The sequence below is a fragment of the Bos grunniens genome, chromosome 29 (genome assembly GCF_055505025.1).
Source record: "Bos grunniens cultivar Pamir isolate PY7600 chromosome 29, Bosgru_T2T1.0, whole genome shotgun sequence".
Lineage (NCBI taxonomy): Eukaryota > Metazoa > Chordata > Mammalia > Artiodactyla > Bovidae > Bos > Bos grunniens.
The window spans coordinates 13068120-13087160 of NC_141193.1; the positions used below are offsets into that span (position 1 = coordinate 13068120).

General features: G+C 44.3%; 1 pseudogene; it reads left to right on the forward strand.

Moving 5' to 3' along the window:
* The first annotated feature begins 889 nt into the window (after nt 1–889).
* On the forward strand, nt 890–9741 carry LOC147342132 (pregnancy-associated glycoprotein 1-like; annotated as a pseudogene).
* Nucleotides 9742–19041: the final 9300 nt, after the last annotated feature.

The window sequence follows — 19041 nt, forward strand, 5'->3', positions numbered from 1 at the left end:
GGCCAACTGGAGTACTTTACAGTATGGGTGAAGTAGAGGAAAGGCTGCTCCCAGTGATAAGGCCTGTGCTTCCCAGATTCCAACAAGACCACCTAGTCCTAGTATCATATCTTCTGCATCCTGAGGCCACGAGTTAGAGAGAACTAGACTTCTAGCTCTCTTAAGATAGACTACTTTTGTCTTGATCAACTTTGACTTTGAAGCCTTTAACCCAGAACCTAGCACAGTTCTTCCTTGTACAGTTGTTGGATGATATAAAATATCTTGTGGATGGGTATGAAATTTTTTCCAATACTGAAACCATGTAATGGAAATACTGGTCTACCCTAAATCTTTGATGCAGCCTGGCATCATAGGTGCCCTGATGTCTGCCATTAGACCCACTACCTAAAGCCAGTTGTATTCCCCTGGGCGGTCCCTGAAGTCTTCACTTTGCCATTTGACAATTTATCCTCCTAGCAATCTCCTCTTCCACGAAGACAGCAATGCCTATCTCATCAAGTGGCTAGGAAGATGACATGAAACCACACGTGTTGAGCATGGCCCCTAGTATCCATTTTCATAATGTTCTTAGCAGTTTTTTTTCTCCAAGTAGGCAAGGTTCTGTGTCTTCTTAGATGTCCATGCAGATCAGTTTGATTTTCCAGCCAAAACTCAAGGAAGAGATTACAGTTCAATTCTCTGTATTCTGAGAAGCTTCAAAGGCCACTCACCAAGGACACTGATGAAGGTAAAGATTTTACCAAGATCTTTATGTTTTTTTCAGATCTTTTAGTGGCCTAAAGGCAAAAACTCGGGTAGGTCAGAGCATATATAACTAGGGGCTCCTGATCACCACTACATGCTAAGAACCCAAACTTCCCTGAGTACTTGGATGTAGGAAAGAAGCATGAAGTGGCTTTTGGTCCTTGGGCTGGTGGCCTTCTCAGAGTGCATAGTCAAGTAAGTATGGGGACTATAAGTCTCATCATATTCCTTTCTCGGATTTTTCTTTTCATCTGATTATTCTTCCAGCCATCAGGTTTAGAAGGGAATGGAATATTTCCCTAAGAGTCTTAAAGTTCAACTGTTTCTTATTGATAAGTAACTTGCTAGAGGAACTGTGGATCCCAAGGTCTTGGTGTAAATTTGGATTGCACAGCTCTTGGGGTCCAGTCATGTCATGACCTGTTGAAAATGCAACTCCTTGCAACTGTTCAATGCACAGTCTATGCAGATGTTGGTGTGGTCCTGTGGAATAGCACTTTCTACATTTTATTCAACACATCCTCTTTTTCCCCTGTCTACTTCAGTGTGTATATGCCTATGTCTGCATCTCGGTATCACTGTCATTTATCTCTCCATCTCTTTGGAAGTCACTGGGAGTGTATTTTTCTTTGTGTTGTTTGCTTTTAATTTTTCATTTGACTCTTCCTTCCTTCTCAAGCTTCTGAATTTCCCTTATTTGTTGCCTATATCTTGGATTCTTCCTTTAACTCTCTCTTCTCTTTCAACTTGGACAAAAATACACTGTTTTATATACACTGTTTTATATCTGACAAGCAGTGTGACCACAGCCAACTCAGAAACCTCTTGCATTTCAAATTGCTCCCTTGTAAAAGAGGATAAGAGTCCCCCTTCCACCTCCTTCCTTGACATTCTATGAGAAGGAATGAGTGGGATGGCAACAGCAATGCTAATGGCTGTCATTGTTGAGACTTCCTATTTATCAGGTATCTTATAACCATCACTTAACTTATCCCCAAGATATTTCATTTGGAGGGTTTGTATTGTTACATTCCACCATTTCACCGAAGGGGAGACTGAGACACCACATGATCATATGGCTTACCCAAGATTGCAGAACAGAACCTGTATTCAAATCTATGCCTTTGCTATGGTATATGCATAAAATTTTGATGATAATTTGCCTCATAAAAATGATTAGAAAATACACAGGGCCATTACAATGACAGTTATACCTTAACACTGACAGTTTGTTGTAGCATCTTCTTTGTTTTCTTTGTCAAAAGCTTGGTGAAAGAATACCTCTAAGGAGAGTGAAGACCATGAGAAAAACCTCAGTGGAAAAAACATGCTGGACAACTTCCTGAAGGAGCATATTTACAGACTGTCCCAGATTTCTTTTCATGGCTCAAATCTAACTATTCACCTGCTGAGAAACATCAGGGATGTGAGTATTTTGGGAGGATGGTGCTCCACAGCGCCCCCTGGTGCTCTAGCCTAGCACTGGGGCTCCTCTGGAGGTGCCAGGTGGGATGTTGAGGTTGGGGTTCCTGCAGGAGGCAGAGACATTGGAAAACAGGGACCCCCACCAGAGGAGAAGTCACTCTCATCCTTAACTGTTGGTCTTTGTGACTGGGCCTGGCAATTACCAGGTGGCAGGTAAATATCCATTTCTGTGTCAAAGATGTGTCATTAGTTTGAGGGTGATTGTTCCTTCTGAACAAAGTGAGCCACTCAGTTACAGATGAAGAGTGAACCATCACTGATCAAAAGGTAGGGCCAACTGCAAAGCAATTTTGAATCCCCAGGCAGAGGAATTCAGTTTCCACAGATGCAAGAACCACAGCAGTAAAAAGTTACTGAACCTGTATTCCGTGTATGGTCATAAGAATCACTGTGGTTTCTGTTTTAAGATTAGAAAAAGGGCTTATTTTGTCTTCAAGATGTCTTCAAGAATGCCCATGCCAGCCTGAGAGATAGGCAAAGAGTAAATACGTGTCAAATGAAAGGGTCACCTGTGTGGTGTTGATTAAATGTGGCCTGAGTTTAGAGGGAGTGCCTGGGGTTGAACAAAAGGACCTCCTGGAGAAGCCGGTGCTTAGGCTGGGTTTGAAGAGACTACAGAGTTTCTCAAATGAAGGCACCAGGATTTCCCTGGGTGTCCAGTAGTCCTGGAGGCCCAGTGGTTTTGCCTCTGGGCTTCCCATGCAGAGGTACCACTTCAACGCCTTGTTATAGAGTCAGTATCTTGCATACAATGTAGCACAGGAAAAATATATCAAATGCAGATACCTCTGTGACCAAAGTCTGTGAGCTTCACGGTGGTTAGAAAGTGATCTCAAGAGATACGTGACACCCAGAGGGAGGCATCTGTGTGGGAATAGAGGGTAGCCAGTTCTGCACTAACCCACTCCCTCTTTTTCCCTGTAGATGCTCTACGTGGGTAACATCACCATTGGAACACCCCCTCAACAATTCCAGGTTATCTTTGACACAGGTTCATCTGACTTGTGGGTGCCCTCCATCTTTTGCACCAGTCCAGCCTGTTGTGAGTACTGACACCCCGTACACGGACCATCCTTCACTTGCCCTGCCACCCTGTTTCCACACTTGGCACCTGATGACACTCATCTCTTGTGTCTGCAGCTACACACATTAGGTTCAGACATCTTCAGTCTTCCACCTTCTGATCTACCAATAAGACCTTCAGCATAGCCTATGGATCTGGGAGAATGAAAGGAGTTGTTGTTCATGACACAGTTCGGGTAACACTGTAAAAAATGCTGAGGCAGGACTGGCTATGGCGTGACCAGTGGTTGCAAAACAGATGCAGGACCATCTGGCAGGACCCTTCCTAGCCTAACTCCCGTAGATATTGGCCATCTTATCCACAGGGTCATGTCTCTGGGGAGGCAATGGCCATGGTGGCACATGAGCAAACAAATTAGCTAACCCAGACAGTGGCTTGAGGTGTGGACTTGCAGCTCCTCTGCCTATGAGAAGTTCAAGGTTCATTTTTCTGGGAACAAGAAGAAAGGATAAAAGCACCCACTTTTATATTCATGGACTATTCCAGGAACTTTCAGTTGATAACTGTTTTAATCCTGCAACAACCCCACACCACAGTTACTCTGGTTAGCTTATGAGACATATGAGGAAACTGAGGTGCAGACAGCAAGGGCCTTGCTGAGGGCACACATATGGTAAAAGGTGGAGTTAGGCTGGCTTTTCAGGACTGAAGTTGCTGTGGGGTATTTGGGGACAGGATAAAACTGATCTGGGGACCCTGGAGGCAGTCAAGTGCTTCAGGTATCCAGAGTGGAAAACTGGGGACCTAAGAAGTCAAGGGGCCTGATAAATGAGTTCTCACCCTAGAGGACCCTTGAGAGTCTAATAAACCTATGGCCTCCCTCCCCCCCTTATACTTGAGTAGTTCCCCTCTCTCTCTCTCTCATACACACTTACATAAATATACACATATCCCCAAAAGTGAATTTCCCAGGCAGTAATTTCATAGAATCCTGCAAGCAAGATTGTGTTTTTGGCTTCTGTCTTCCTGGACAGATGCAGAATCCACAGTACCTTACAGAGAATGCAGTCGATTCCTGTCATTAGGTCATGCCATAGAGAAGGCTCTCTTGCTCTCGATAGTTTTATCCACAAGGTGGCACCAATGGGTCCTGGCCTGACTCTTGGTTGCCCGACCTGGACAGAAGCCACAAGGCCAATTTGACTCACTCGGGTGGTGTTTTTCACAAGGGCAGATGTTTTAAAATTCACAGCATCTCTCAAATGGAACCCAAATTCCCCTCCCAGCTTGGTCTAACCTTCTTAGGTCCACCAAAGACAGAGCCCAGCCTCAATTCTTCTTTGAGGATCTAGCAGCAATGCACCCCAGCCCAGTCCTAGCCCCACTTCACGTATCTGTAAGTGGGAACACTCTTCTCTCCCACAGATTGGGGACCTTGTAAGTACTGACCAGCTGTTTGGTCTAAGCATGGAGGAATATGGGTTTGAGGGTATACCTTTTGATGGCATCTTGGGTTTGAACTACCCCAACATATCCTTCACTGGATCCATTCCCATCTTTGACAAGCTGAAGAATCAAGGTGCCATTTCTGAGGCGGTTTTTGCCTTCTATTTGAGCAAGTAAGTCTGAGATGGACACTCCCTATCTCCACATTAGCTATAAGATGCTTTCAGTTGCAGGAAAATTATAGAACACTTGATAAAGAAGTATCCTGAGATATAATCTAACCAAGGATAATTTTGGACCCAGAGACTACCTGGCTTCACTGCTGGATTTTATAAATAAAAGTTTATTGGAACACAACCCAACTCCTGGGCTTAAGACCAGTAACTTGGTCTAGGGAGCTGAGTGAGGAGGAAGGCTAATGGAAGGCAACAGGAAACAAGTTGAAGTCAAAGGCATTACAATTTGCTTATAAATTTGATAAGGAAGGAAGGAGAAGGATGGTAGATATCTTCCCTTCCTAATTAGCATATCACTGGGAGCCCATTTCCAGCAACCCAACCCAATTTGTAGGAGCCAGTGAGAAACAAAAGTGTGGGACACAAAAGTGTGGGACCCCTTGTTCAAGAAATATTAGGCATTTCAAGACAGGGAGAGCACAGTGGGGTCCCTTCTGAGTGTGGGGCCCTTTGGATAGTAGAGGTCTTAGGCCAGTGGAGCCAACTCTGGGTGACCTGAACCCACACCCTTAGAACTCCCAGGCCTTGATTTTCCTGAAAAATGACAAGATGGTCAAGGGGAAAGCAAAACGCTTCAGCACCCTTTCCTCTGAGATTGTCTGAGCACTCAGGTCACAGGTGGTCCAGGGCGTCTTCAGAAGACATAGTGGGTGGAGTCCAGCCAGGTGACTCAGCTTCTAACCTCCTTTGTGCCACTCATTAGCCTGTAACAGGGCTCAGTCTGGATCTCAATCTCTCCTAGACTCAATTTCTGCATCTGTACATGGGGACATTATTAAGGCCTTGATGGGTGGACAAGCACAGCTCTCAGACAGTGCTGTTGTTACTGTCCTCCAAGGATCCCCCCATCACTTCTCTCTACAGAGACAAGCGGGAGGGCAGTGGGTGATGTTTGGTGGGGTGGACAATTGCTACTAGAAGGGAGAGCTCAACTGGGTACCATTGATCCAAGCAGGCGACTGGATTGTACACATGGACCAGTAAGCCTCTCCCTCTGAGGGTCAGCCCAAGTGATGCTCCCACTACTATACGTGGACACAGGCAGACACACACAAATGCATTCTCAGACATACACTCACACAGACATACACACCACCTGCAACGTCACAGACAGACACACAGACACATGGAAACACACAAGCAGACACATATAAACGTGCACAGAGACACATAAAAAAATGCATAACTAGTCAGAGACACACAAGCACACACAGAGACACATAGAAACACACATATAAACAAACACACAAGCACATAGATACAAAAACAACCCATGGGTTGATAATCCCCAGGCCTTCTGAGAAAGGCTCTGACCAGGGTCCTAAAAGGGTCCAGAGAGGTCTGTGCAGCTAGGAGAGGGCTGCACCAACTGCCCTTTGAGGTGGGGAGCATGGTTATAGGACTCTACAGTGTGGTGAACAGAGGATCAGGGATAATTTCACCAGGCTGAAAAGAGCTATAATAAGATGACCAACTGTCCAGGGCTACCTAGGACATAGGAAGTTCTCCATACAGAATAATGTCATTTTAAAAACAGGGACAGTCCTGAGAAAATGGGGGAAACTGGTCTTCTTAGGGAGCAGCTACCGAGCAGTGGAGAGAGGTTGGCTGCAGTCTTAAGACGTGAAAGCAAATAATAAAAAAGACACCCCACGTTCTTGAGCATAGAGTGGGACCAGGGCTATAACAGAGAATCAGGAAGGTGGGATCCAGGACCGACCTGAGGACAAGAGGCACAATTGATAGGATTCTGTGTGATACCCTCAGACAAAAGGTGACCTGTCCTTTGGAGTTTCTGTGGGCTAGTCATGTATTTCCTGGCCAGGGTCTCAGGATCTGAGCTGGTTGTAGGAGCAGTGCTGGCAGACACCCTCTCCCATAGGAACCCCTCTTTCCCCTACTATGAGAATCTGCTGCCCCTGCAAATATCCATCTTCACTCTGTGTGTGACCCAATATGTGTTCCCCACCAGATACAGCTCTCTGGAGGTTTCTTACTGTTTCTCAGTTTTCATTCACTCATTGAACAGACAAGCATTGGGTATCCACTGTGTTCCAGGCACTTTAGGGAGGCAAGGAGAATAAAACTCGTCCTCACATCTAAGAAGGCATATATACATGAAGTGACTCGCCCACATAGTGAATTGTGACTTTTGTACATGCTAGACATGAGGAGGAGAGGGCAATGGCAACCCACTACTCTTGCCTGGAAAATCCCAGGGACTGTGGAGCCTGGTGGGCTGCCCTCTGAGGTCGCACAGAGTCGGACACAAATGAAGTTAGTTAGCAGCAGCAGCAGACATGAGAAAGGGTCTACAGAGAGTGACTAAGACAGGAAACTGATAACCACCAAGGGAAAGACTTCCCGAAAACAATACAATAAAGCAGGAATCTGGAAGATGAGAAGCAATTTGCTAGTCAAAGAGGAGTGGAGTCTTCTAGGAAGGAAGACCAGCTTGTGTCATGGTACAAAAGATCCTGGTCTATTCAAGTAGTGCATTCGAGGATGTCAAGAAATGTGCTGTGTCTAGAGCAAAGGAAAAGAGGGTGAGAGATGAAGGGCTGTTTAGGAGACAATCAGGAAGGGGACAACTCTGGGGAGACTCAGAGTGACCTTGATGCCCACTTTCTTCCTTTGTCTCAGCATCTCCATGAAAAGAAAGGTTATTGCTTGTTCTGGTGGCTGCGAGGCCGTTGTTGACATCCGGGTATCACTGATCAAAGGCCCAAGAACACTGGTTGATAACATCCAGAAGCTCATCGACGCCATGCCACGGGGTTTCAAGGTGAAGGGTCATGCCCCAGGGTCAATCCCAGTCTCTACACACAACAAGGATCACCAGGGCCAACCTCTCACCCTCTCCCTCTAACAGCACTACGTTTCATGTTCTGTGGTTAATACCCTGCCCTCTATTACATTCACCATCAACGGTATCAACTACCGAGTGCCAGCTCAAGCCTACATTCTCAAGGTGAGGGGACAATACTGAGGGTTGGTTCTCAAACTGGAGCTTGCAGGAACACTTGGGCTGCTGCTGGGAGGAGGGCGCCCTCTTCAGGCCATGTCACACAATTGCAGATGCTGCTGAGCCCTGTAGCTTTGCCAGTACCTCCCACAAAACCAATTACTTGAGAGTAAAGGGCCGTGTGGAACACTGATCTTCCTGAAATATGTGGACAGGCCACACCATATGGCATGGTGGGAATCAGGGAGAGGGGAACACTAAGATCCTCAGTCTTAAAGTGCTTCAATTCAATCCAAACCCTTAGTTGCATGAACATGAAATTCAGCTATGGCAGTCCCTGAAACAGCCCATGTTACAATGAGAATGGCTGGGGACAGTCCCAGTGTGATATCCTAGCATAAGTTAACAGTCTCCCTTCCCTTCTCAAAGTTTTCCTGGTTTGGATAATAAATTACATGGTTAGCCTAGGTCTTGGCTGCACCTTCCCCTTGCTCTGGCCAGGTGCCTCCTTTGTGAGTTGGGGTACCCAATCCCTCTGTGGGGAGGTTGAATGCTAATGTGAATAAAGGGTGCACAGTGACTGCTCAGCCCCAGCACAGGGTGGAGGCTTCATGTCAGCTCCCTGTGGGAGTTCAGAGCAGGCTGATGGGCTCAAAGAAGGCTTTGAGGAAGAGAGGGAATTTCAGGAATTCTAAAACCAGAAACTCATTGAGCCATATGGAAGGTTGCTTGATCCCAGGCGAAACTGCACTGGATTCCATGCAAATGACATCCCAAGGTGCTCTGCATTGGGGCACTGGGGACTTACTCGGGGTGATGAGGGCTACGGACTCACCAGTGGGAATGGCGAACCAGAGTACACTACCCAACCAAGCCTGGAGTGGCCAAAGAGGGTGAGTGCGGGCTGAAGGAGGGTTCTCAGAGTTCCTGAGTTAAGTCTTCAGGGACGTGTTGTGGGCACTGCTCTACTTAAGATGGATAACCAACAATGAGTTGCTGTGTAGCCCGGGGAAATCCACTCAGTTATACAACAGCTTGGATGTCACGGGACATCCAGGGTACACGGATACATACGGTTAAGTCCATTTACTGTCCAACTGAAACTCAGAATATTGTTAATCAGCTATACTCCAATACAAAATAAAGTTTTTTAATAAAGTACAGATTGTGGAGATGCATGACGAGAACCAGCATTCTCTGCAGAGAAAACAAGGAGCAGGAGCCAGAAGGAAAGAAACAGGGAGAGAGGAGAACTATGGACAACTTGTTCTTTTCTAAAAAATTATATTGAACTGTGGCTAATCTTTAGTGGTGCGTTCAGTTCTGCCACACAACAATGTGACTCAGTTATACACATTAAAAAAATATTTTTTTTCTTATTCTTTTTCATGTGGTTTATGACTGGACAGTTAATATACTTCCTTATGCTCTACATATGGACTTTGTTGTTTTTCATTCCTCTGTTTCTCCAAATCCCAGTCCTCCCCTCGCCCACACCCTTCCTCATGGAAACCTCATCTCTTGGCCCTTTTTGGTTGTGGATGAACTCTCATATCCCCTGCTAATGAGAAAATCCCTGATACTTACCAAAAGAGGGAAATAAAACAAAGAATTGTGATGGGTCTGGATATTGGGGGAGTCACTGGTAAGGGTTCATGCTGACTGGTGTGTGTCTCTGACTCCCCCAGGATTCTACAGGCCACTGCTATACCACCTTAGAAGAGAACACAGTGAGGACATCCAGAGAGACCTGGATGCTGGGTGACATCTTCCTGAGGCTGTATTTCTCAGTCTTTGATTGAGGAAATGACAGGATTGGCCTGGCACAGGCAATGTAAATGCTTGGAGTGGTTCAGGAATCAGTAAGGACACTCCTAACACACACTCACTCACACTTTGGGCACTGCTGCCCAGGATACTGGTGAACTGTATTTGGTGGTCTGCACACCCTATTCTCAGTAAAGAATAAAGGATTTCACTCTTAATAGTGCTGAAACAAATGGTTACCTCTGTTTGTGTCTGGGTGTGAAGGATTTAGAACCAAGTCTGAATTAAAATTGAGAGGAGGCCTACTCCAACTGGCTTCAAGAAAAAGGGAGACTCATTGAAATGATTCTGGGAAGCCAGGACACAAGAATCAGAGAAATACAAAGATCTCAGTGACTGGACCCAAGAAATCAGAAGTCATCAATTCTCTATCACCCTCAATCTTTCTCTTTGCTCTTCTTTGATGGTCTTAGCCTGGCAACTTTCTTCCTTAAGGCTTCTACACCTAGTGAGGGAGTCCAGGCTACCTGCCCTAGGGTTTTAAATCCTGAAGGCATCAGCTAGTAAAGAAAGATTACAGATATCAGAGTTCAAGGGTGTTCTCTGAATGACCCCTCTCAGATCACATGTACAGTCCTAGATCAGCCATCCTGGCAGGGACATGGGGTCTTATGACTGGCTTTACATGGTCTTTGGCCCTGATCCAACAGCACACATAATTATCAATTTCCTCCAGAACTACATGACTGAAGCTGGGGAGAGGCTGCCCCAAGGAAAGTGACTGGGAGATGGTCTAGGCCATGGAAGAGTTTGTGGGGACCCACCAACTCCACCACCTCCTCATTCAGGAATTATAAGGGGTAATGAAATAGACTCTCTTCATCCCATCTCAGATGATCTTATTACTAGGATGTGATAAGACTGAGAGCTGTGTGGGGAGAACCAAAGAAGAATGAATTACAGAGACATGAATGAAGGGTGGTGGCCTTTATTACTCATCATGAATGGTCTTCAGTAGGATCACATTCCCCTGCCCTTCTGTGTGCCCACCACCCCCAGGTTTGCCATGACCATGGAAGATACTTCGGCCAGTAGAATTTGAGTAGATGTAATATGTCACTTCCAAATGGAAGTATTATTTTCTGTCCCACTAGCTGGAATGCAGATATAATGACAGGAGCTGGAGCAGCCATGTTAGACCAGAGGTAAGTAGCATAGATGGAAGATGTAACAAGAAAGAAGTGGGCCCTCATCTCTGTGGAGAGATCTGCACTATATGACAGAGAATTGAGATTGTGTTGTATTTAAAACAATGTTATTTAGGGTTTGATTACAGTCATTGAACCTGTAACCTAACACTCATAATAGAATAACTGATCTTTGTGTTAGCCTTGTCTTGACATTAGGGTCTGAATGAGACAATATCTACTGATGTATACTTACAAGTGAGTCAGGTGACAGCCCTGCCCTCTGGAAGCTGTGCTCTAGTGTGGGATTCAGAAACTGAAGCAAGAACAAAGCCACATGGCAGGACAGCTTCAAGATCTTGCAGGAACCCTTGGGAGGGGAACCTCAATCAGTCCTGATCTCAGGAGGTTGCTTGAAGCAGGGATGATCCTCTATCAGTCTCCTGATAAATAGGCCATGGTGACAAGTTTCATATAAGAGTGATTTATTTCAAATTCCTTCCAGAGTGTTGTCCCTTTTGATGCAGGGCTTAAGATATGCGTTTGAGTCCTGGTTTGGTAAGATTGCAAATGCCCCAGGGCAACTAAGCTGGTGGGCCACAACAACTGAGCCTGAGTGCCCTAGAGCCTGTGATCTACATCAATAGAAGCACGGGATTGAAAAGCCAGTGCACTGCAATTACAGAGTAGCCCCTGCTCGCTGCAAATAGAGAAGTCCTGAGCAGCAATGAAGACCTAGTGCAGCCAAATTTTTTTTTTTTTTTTTAAGTTCTCCCAGAGAAAGCAGTGAGGTCTCAGAGGAAGCAGGACATGAAAAAGGATGAAACCAGTCTGGGTCTGATTTCATGCAAGTCATGGAGAGGGAAGCTACAGCCTGTTTTCACAGAGAACTTGGGATGTAAGTTGTTCCTCAACCGTGTCCCAACCCAAGGCTAGGGAGCTGTGATTTCACTCTCCCACTAGTGCCTCCCTCTCATCCTTCAGCTAACACCAAGCTGGTGTCTACAAGCCCTTGTATTAGATCCTCCAAAGACAAAACAAAGGTGCCACTAGAAGCAAAAGACACCAAAGCTCAGGAAAATATAACCTCAGAAAATGTCTAGATTTCTGCACCTGTTCTGCCATATCCAGCATCATATCTGAAATCCTGCAAGTTGAAAGAACTTCATGGGTCTCTACATGTAAGCATTAAAAAAAAAAAAAATTCAGCTTTTAATTTATATAGAAGCATAGTTGATTTATAGCATTGTATTAATATTAATATTAGTTGTTCAGCTCAGATCAGTCGCTCAGTCGTGTCCGACTCTGCGACCCCATGAATCGCAGCACGCCAGGCCTCCCTGTCCATCACCATCTCCCGGAGTTGACTCAAGCCACGTCCATCGAGTCAGGGATGCCATCCAGCCATCTCATCCTCTGTCGTCCCCTTCTCCTCCTGACCCAAATCCCTCCCAGCATCAGAATGTTTTCCAATGAGTCAACTTTTCACATGAGGTGGCCAAAGAAATGGAATTTCAGCTTTGGCATCATTCTTCCAAAGAACAGCCAGGGCTGATCTCCTTCAGAATGGGCTGGTTGGATCCCCTTGCAGTCCAAGGGACTCTCAAGAGTCTTCTCCAACACCACAGTTCAAAAACATCAATTCTTCGGCACTCAGCTTTCTTCACAGTCCAACTCCTGCATCCATACATGACCACAGGAAAAACTATAGCCTTGACTAGACGGACCTTTGTTGGCAAAGTAATGTCTCTGCTTTTGAATATGCTATCTAGGTTGGTCATAACTTTCCTTCCAAGGAGTAAGCCTCTTTTAATTTCATGGCTGCAGTCACCATCTGCAGTGATTTTGGAGTGCAAAAAGATAAAGTCTGACACTGTTTCCACTGTTTCCCCATCTATTTCCCATGAAGTGATGGGACCAGCTGCCAAGATCTTTGTTTTCTGAATGTTGAGCTTTAAGCCAACTTTTTCACTCTCCTCTTTCACTTTCATCAAGAGGCTTTTTAGTTCCTCTTCACTTTCTGCCATAAGGGTGTTGTCATCTGCATGTCTGAGGTTATTGATATTTCTCCCGGCAATCTTGATTCCAGCTTGTGCTTCTTCCAGCCCAGCATTTCTCATGATGTACTCTGCATAGAAGTTAAATAAGCAGGGTGACAATATACAGCCTTGACGTACTCCTTTTCCTATTTGGAACCAGTCTGTTGTTGCATGTTCAGTTCTGTTTGTTCCTGAGTTGTATGAGAAATTAATTCCCTTATACATAGATATGTATCCATTCTTTCCTAGATTATTTTGCCATACAGGATATTACAGACTATTGAGCAGAATTCCTGTGCTGTACAGTAGATCTTTGTTGATTATCTATTAAATAAAGTAGTATACATATATTGATCTCAAACTCTCAATTTATCCCATTCTCACCTTTTCACATTGGTAACTATAATTATTGTTTTGATGGAGGGAAGTGTCTGGGCACTTTTTGGATGAGGGTCTGTGCTTGTGAGAGTGCAGTGGCCAGGGAAAGCAAGCCTGAGAGAGACTCATTTCAGATGATGCTAAATGTTGAGAAGGACCTGGCCATGCAAAAAGCTGGGAGAAAAACATTCTAGATGTGGGAAGTAGCCCCTGCTAAGGACCGAGGTAACTAAGTTTAATGAATAGCTATTCTTCCACTGCCAATCTTAATTCCATGCTTGGAACTTAGCCTATAGGTCAACCACCATGACCTCATCCCATGCTTCAGCTGTGAGTTAGCAGCAATGAGGCATGTCAGCCTTCCCAAGAAGGGAGAACCTGGGTCTATCATGAGGCTGAATATGCTCTGGACTTAGGGACGTGCCCATAAACTGGTTATCACCAGGAGCATCATGTGCCAGGGGCACCACCAATGCCTCTGACTATCTCTATGTACTTGTTCTGAGGAGTAGAAACACCAAGGAACTGATAGAGCAAAGAAACAAGTAACGACTCCTGTTTCATCTTCCCCTGTGTGATTCCCACGGCCTCTACCACATTACTCTTTGCCTGAAAACTCTTTCCTCTTTTGCTTCCTCAAAAGTGGCTTGTAAATAACATCAGCACCTAACTCTGAAGCCTGGTGGCTGGAACTCAACTCACAATCAGCTGGGACCCAGAGATGTTCAGCCTTGTCCTGAGTTTCTGTCCTTTTTCTCCAACCAGATTCATAAAACAAAGTCCCTTAAAAAAAAAATAGGTGATTGTAATTCTCTAAAGGCCTTTGAATCTCCAAGGACTATTTGGAGCATCAAAGAGGGAACACATTCCCCTGCATCCAGGATAGTCTCAGACCTCAGCCTCCCTCAGCCAGGGGTTCCATGAGGAAACAAGACCCTTATCTAAGTTGCCAGAAGGCTGAGAAGAGAATACTTCTCACTGTGAATGCAGTTTCATGTTATCCAGTCACCCAAAGGTCTGTGTTGTCTGAATGAGGAGTGGGAGCTCTGGGGATTCTGAGTTGGGAGTGAGTCAGTCACCACCTGCACGACTGCCTCCTGGGGTCACTCCAGCTGGGGCTCCCCCACTGTTCCTGGAACTCAGAAGAAACAGCCTGCAGTATGGCTTTCCTGCTGCTACAAGAAGGCAGGTCTGCTGATAAAATCAGAATCAGACTTGAGGGGCAACGGGAAAGGAATTTCCACTCTGGTGCCTGCAGATATCTGAGAGCTGCCCAGCAGTGGATGCAATGGAGTTTTCTCTCATCTTTCCCTTCCTGGAAGTCTCCTGGTCTGAGAATCAGAGTTCCTGGGTCCCAAGTCTTCACTAACTTACCTGCAGCTTTAGAGTGAGTCATACAACCCAGGGTTCAGTTTCCCACCTCTTGGATGATGGAGACTGGACTTACTCCGGAACACTTGTTCCAGACTGAAGCTCAGTGCCAGTCAGTGGACAAGAGGCTCAGAGGTGGGTGTTGCTGAGGATGCTGAGGCCGCCTCTGGTGGGCAGGGGGCTGTGACTGTCTGGTGATGTTCATGGGTCCTGGAATCAGAACTGGGAGTGGTAGACCACTTGGCACACAGCTGCTATAACACCGAGGACCTTAGAGGCCTTGCCCACTGGAGCCTACCATCATTTGGTTTCTGTGGGATGAGACCAGGTACTTAAAAGTCAGAATTTACCCATGGGACGTTTATAGATTCCTCAGCAGAAACCCAAATTAGGCTGATGAATCATCTCTGCTAAAAAAAAAAAAAAAAAAAACTCAGGAAACTTGATATGCCAGGACTCTTAGACAAATTTTGTAGTATTTTAAATACTATTTAAAGTAGGTCATCTTTTGGATCACCTGCCATTTGCTCTATGGCTTGGGATGATACCGTTAGAGTGGAATCAAAGGACTCTGGGGGAGGCTGTCCCTCTCCCTATGACTCAGTAGGAGTGAGTACAGCTCTCTCCCCTCCACATCTCTAGCAGGAATTCCAGCAGGATGGATGTGACCTCCAAGTTTAAGTGGAAGACTCAGGCAGGCACTATTCATTTCCCAGTGCTTCTTCCTTCTCTCCTGGGTCCTGTGCAAGCTGACCACCTCCTGGTTCCTGGGTTCTGAATTCCTCGTCCCTTCTCTTGAAAATATCCATGCAGTCCTACTTGTGGCTTCCTCTCTGCCCAGGCCCAATCCCTCACATGCAGATGGCACTAAAGAAGGGAAAACCAAGAACGAGTCTGCCCAGTTCATTCTTTCTAAAAATGTCCACATTCCTTCTGCTTCCAGACCCTGTCCTGAATCACTAACATCTCCAGCTAGATGACTCAGCTTAGTAGGATAATGGAGATGCAGATGGTGTGGTGACGGGGTGGGGGAGCATTAAGGTTGTCACGTGTGGGAGATGGTTTTCAGATGACAAGAGATGAGTTGGAGTAAGGAGCATGTGGTCCTCCAACCACTCATTCAGTGGGGACCTGCCTGAATCTGCTATCTTAGGCCCCTAGTGTATCTCTAAGACAGAAACTCCAAAATGGACTTTCTATAAACTTCTTAGTACAAAACGATTTCAAACATAACAAATATAATAAAAAGAGTCTCATAAATCCTATGTTATATCATTTGACATCAATAACTACAAAACTAACCTCTTAGTCCCACAGGTTGTCATAGACTGGAGACTATGCAACATCAAGGTTGTGGCCAGGTGAGTTACGAGTGAAGACATTCTTGACTTGCATCCATCTTCCTCTTCTTGCTATCTTCTCATATGTGGTGGCTGAAGGGAAGGAGGAAGAGGGAGAATAAGAGAAAAATAGGGAGAGGCTAATCCCATCATGAGGGACAACCATCAAAACCCCTCAACCTGGGTACCTCCCAAAGGCCCTACTTCCTAATACCATCACACTGGGAGTCAAGGATGGACACAGTTCAATCCATAGCAGCTATGCAGATCTGTTTTTAAATAAAGAGAGACACTCATTTCATTCTCTCTTTTACTTCTTATTCACTTTTCCTGAAGTATTTTAGGGACAAGATTAATAATTCACAAAATGTACATAATGAGTATTTGGGGTAAAATAATGGGATGTTAAAAAAAAATGCTCTTTGTTCCCAGTAAAATTAACATTTAATATCCAGTCCATGTGCAAATTTCCCTGATTCTCAAAAAGCATATGTATTTTCACAGTTTATTGAAAGAATGTAGTCATATGTTGCACTTGGTTGTTCTCCTTTAAGATGAAATATCTGTTACTCTAACAATTTTAATGCCATTCATTTGTTCAAAAACTGGGAGGAAGCAGGGTGGTTTGTCTTAGAGAATGTCCCACCATTGGGTTTAGAGCAGGAGTCCACAATACCAGCACAGTGGGTCAGGACCAGTACCAGTCCTTCGTCTATTAGAACCAGACCTCCACAGCAGTAGCTGAGCTGCAGGCCAGTGACTGAGGCTTCATCTGTATTATACCTGCTCCCCTACACTCTCTCATCACCCCCAGAAGAGACAGTCTACCTTGTTTTCCTGGAACTGTTTGTAGTTACATAACATATGGTTAGTAGAAACAAAAACAGCTTAAATATTGATGATTATTTTCCTTTCTCAGTGCTCAGAATTGTGAGTTGGTGCCCTAGTAATCTATCACAGTGACAAATAAGATGTTGCCTCTTAACATTTGGACACATTCAGCCAGCTTAAATTTAAATATTAAAAAACTAAGATCATGGGATCCAGCCCCATCCTTCATGCAAATAGAAGGAGAAAAGATGGAAGCAGTGACAGATTTCTTCATCTTAGCCTCTAAAACCACTGTGGATGGTGACTGCAGCATGAAATCAGAACACATTTGCTTCTTGGCAGGAAAGCTATGAGAAACACAAACAGTGTGTTGAGAAGCAGAAACATCATTCTGCCCAACAAACTGGTAGATGTTTGGCATTTTCATTTGGATTCTTAAACTTTCTGTCCAGTCTCCATTGGGCTTCAAAGTGCCTTAGCTTTCTGGTCCTTCATGATTCCCAAGATTATTTTGTGCATTTCTTTACCCAGTCCTGAAATCAACCATCATCTCTTTAAGAATCCATGCATCGTCTGATGGGAAATGTATTTAGAAGCTACATGGTAGACCTCAGAATAGTCACTGTTATCAAGTTGTCAATGCTTGTAGGCTTTACATTGGTCAGAGTAGAAAGTACACATTTTCCTTAAAAAGATAAAATAAAAAGGAATATAATTAGTTGGTACAAACCTATGATTTCAGTTCAAGATTTAAGACAGCAGGGTTTTAATTAAAGTTCTTTATGTTATGAGTGAACTTTTTTTTCTATCCACTGAAAGGCTTACTTCAGAACATTAGTTTTAATTATTGTCTTGCTTTTACCTGTTAATGTATGTATGATTCTGTCACAATATCAGAAGCAGTATGAGGAACAATAAGTTGTTGAATATAGTTTCAGATTTCTTTTCTGTTTTTCTTTTGATTTTCTTTGGTTTTGTTTTGGATGGGCAGTATTTTTATTTTTCCTTAGAAGATATTCCACTCTGAACGTAGTCATAATTCTGAATTTTAAAGCCACTTATGTAATATGTTGTTATGGGCAGCTAGTCACCAACTTGATGCAATTAGATTTATCAGCCTTTGTTCTCAATTTGTTCAGTTCAATTCAGTCCTTTAGTTGTGTCAGTCTTTTTGCAATGCCATGGACTGCAGCATGCCAGGCTTCCCTATCCATCACCAACTCCTTGAGCTTACTCAAGCTCATGTCCATCGACTTGATGATGCCATCTAAACATCTCATCCTGTCTTCCCCTTCTCTTCCTCCCTTCAATCTTTCCTAATATCAGGGTCTTTTCCAATGAGTCAGTTCTTCCCATCAGGTGGGCAAATAATTGGAGCTTCAACTTCAGCATCAGGTTTTCCAGTGAATATTCAGGACTGATTTTTTTTTTTTTTTTTAGGATGGATTGGTTTGATCTCCTTGCAGTCCAAGGGACTCCTCAAGAGTCTTCTCCAACACCATAGTTCAAAGGGCATATATGTGTTTCATTTGTCAGTGACGTCATATTCCCCCTGTTGGGATTTAACCACCAGAAATGAATGTAAACAATGCGCAAAAATGAGTGTTAAGACACAGTGTCCCATCTACACACATCTGGTGACTAGGAGAGGCTCCTGTTGTATTCAAGGGACAGTCATTGATAGATCTCAGGAAGGAATAGGCCCTGGGAGTCCTGGATGAGTCATTAAACCCAATTGTCTTTACTTGGCTGCCACAGTTGTTTTGTCTTCTTTGATTGGGAAGACATTTCACAATTATTATTTCTTTTCTTTCTTTTTTTTTTTTTTTGTATGTTTGGTTGGGCAGACAAAATTTTTCACAGCATAGACCCTAGGAGGCAATTATATCAGAAATATATCCATTTATCTTCAGCAGTTAAATTTGTTGGTTTGTATGTCCCCGGTGATATTTCTTTATAAATAGAAAGGAAACTAACATGTTCAGTATGCATTCAGTCTCTTTGTAAATCAACCAACATGAATTAAATTCCTCTCTGTCCCCACTGCACTCTCAACTCTAGGAGAGAAATGAAAACCTGCAGAGACCAAAGGCTGATTCCAGCACATCACTGTGGAGATTTCATTCCCACTGCTTTTTTGGGGAAAAAAAATTAGTTTCTAACATTAAAATCAGTAGATTGTACATAAATATCCAAACTTCTAATTTGTCAGAAGCCACGTTAGG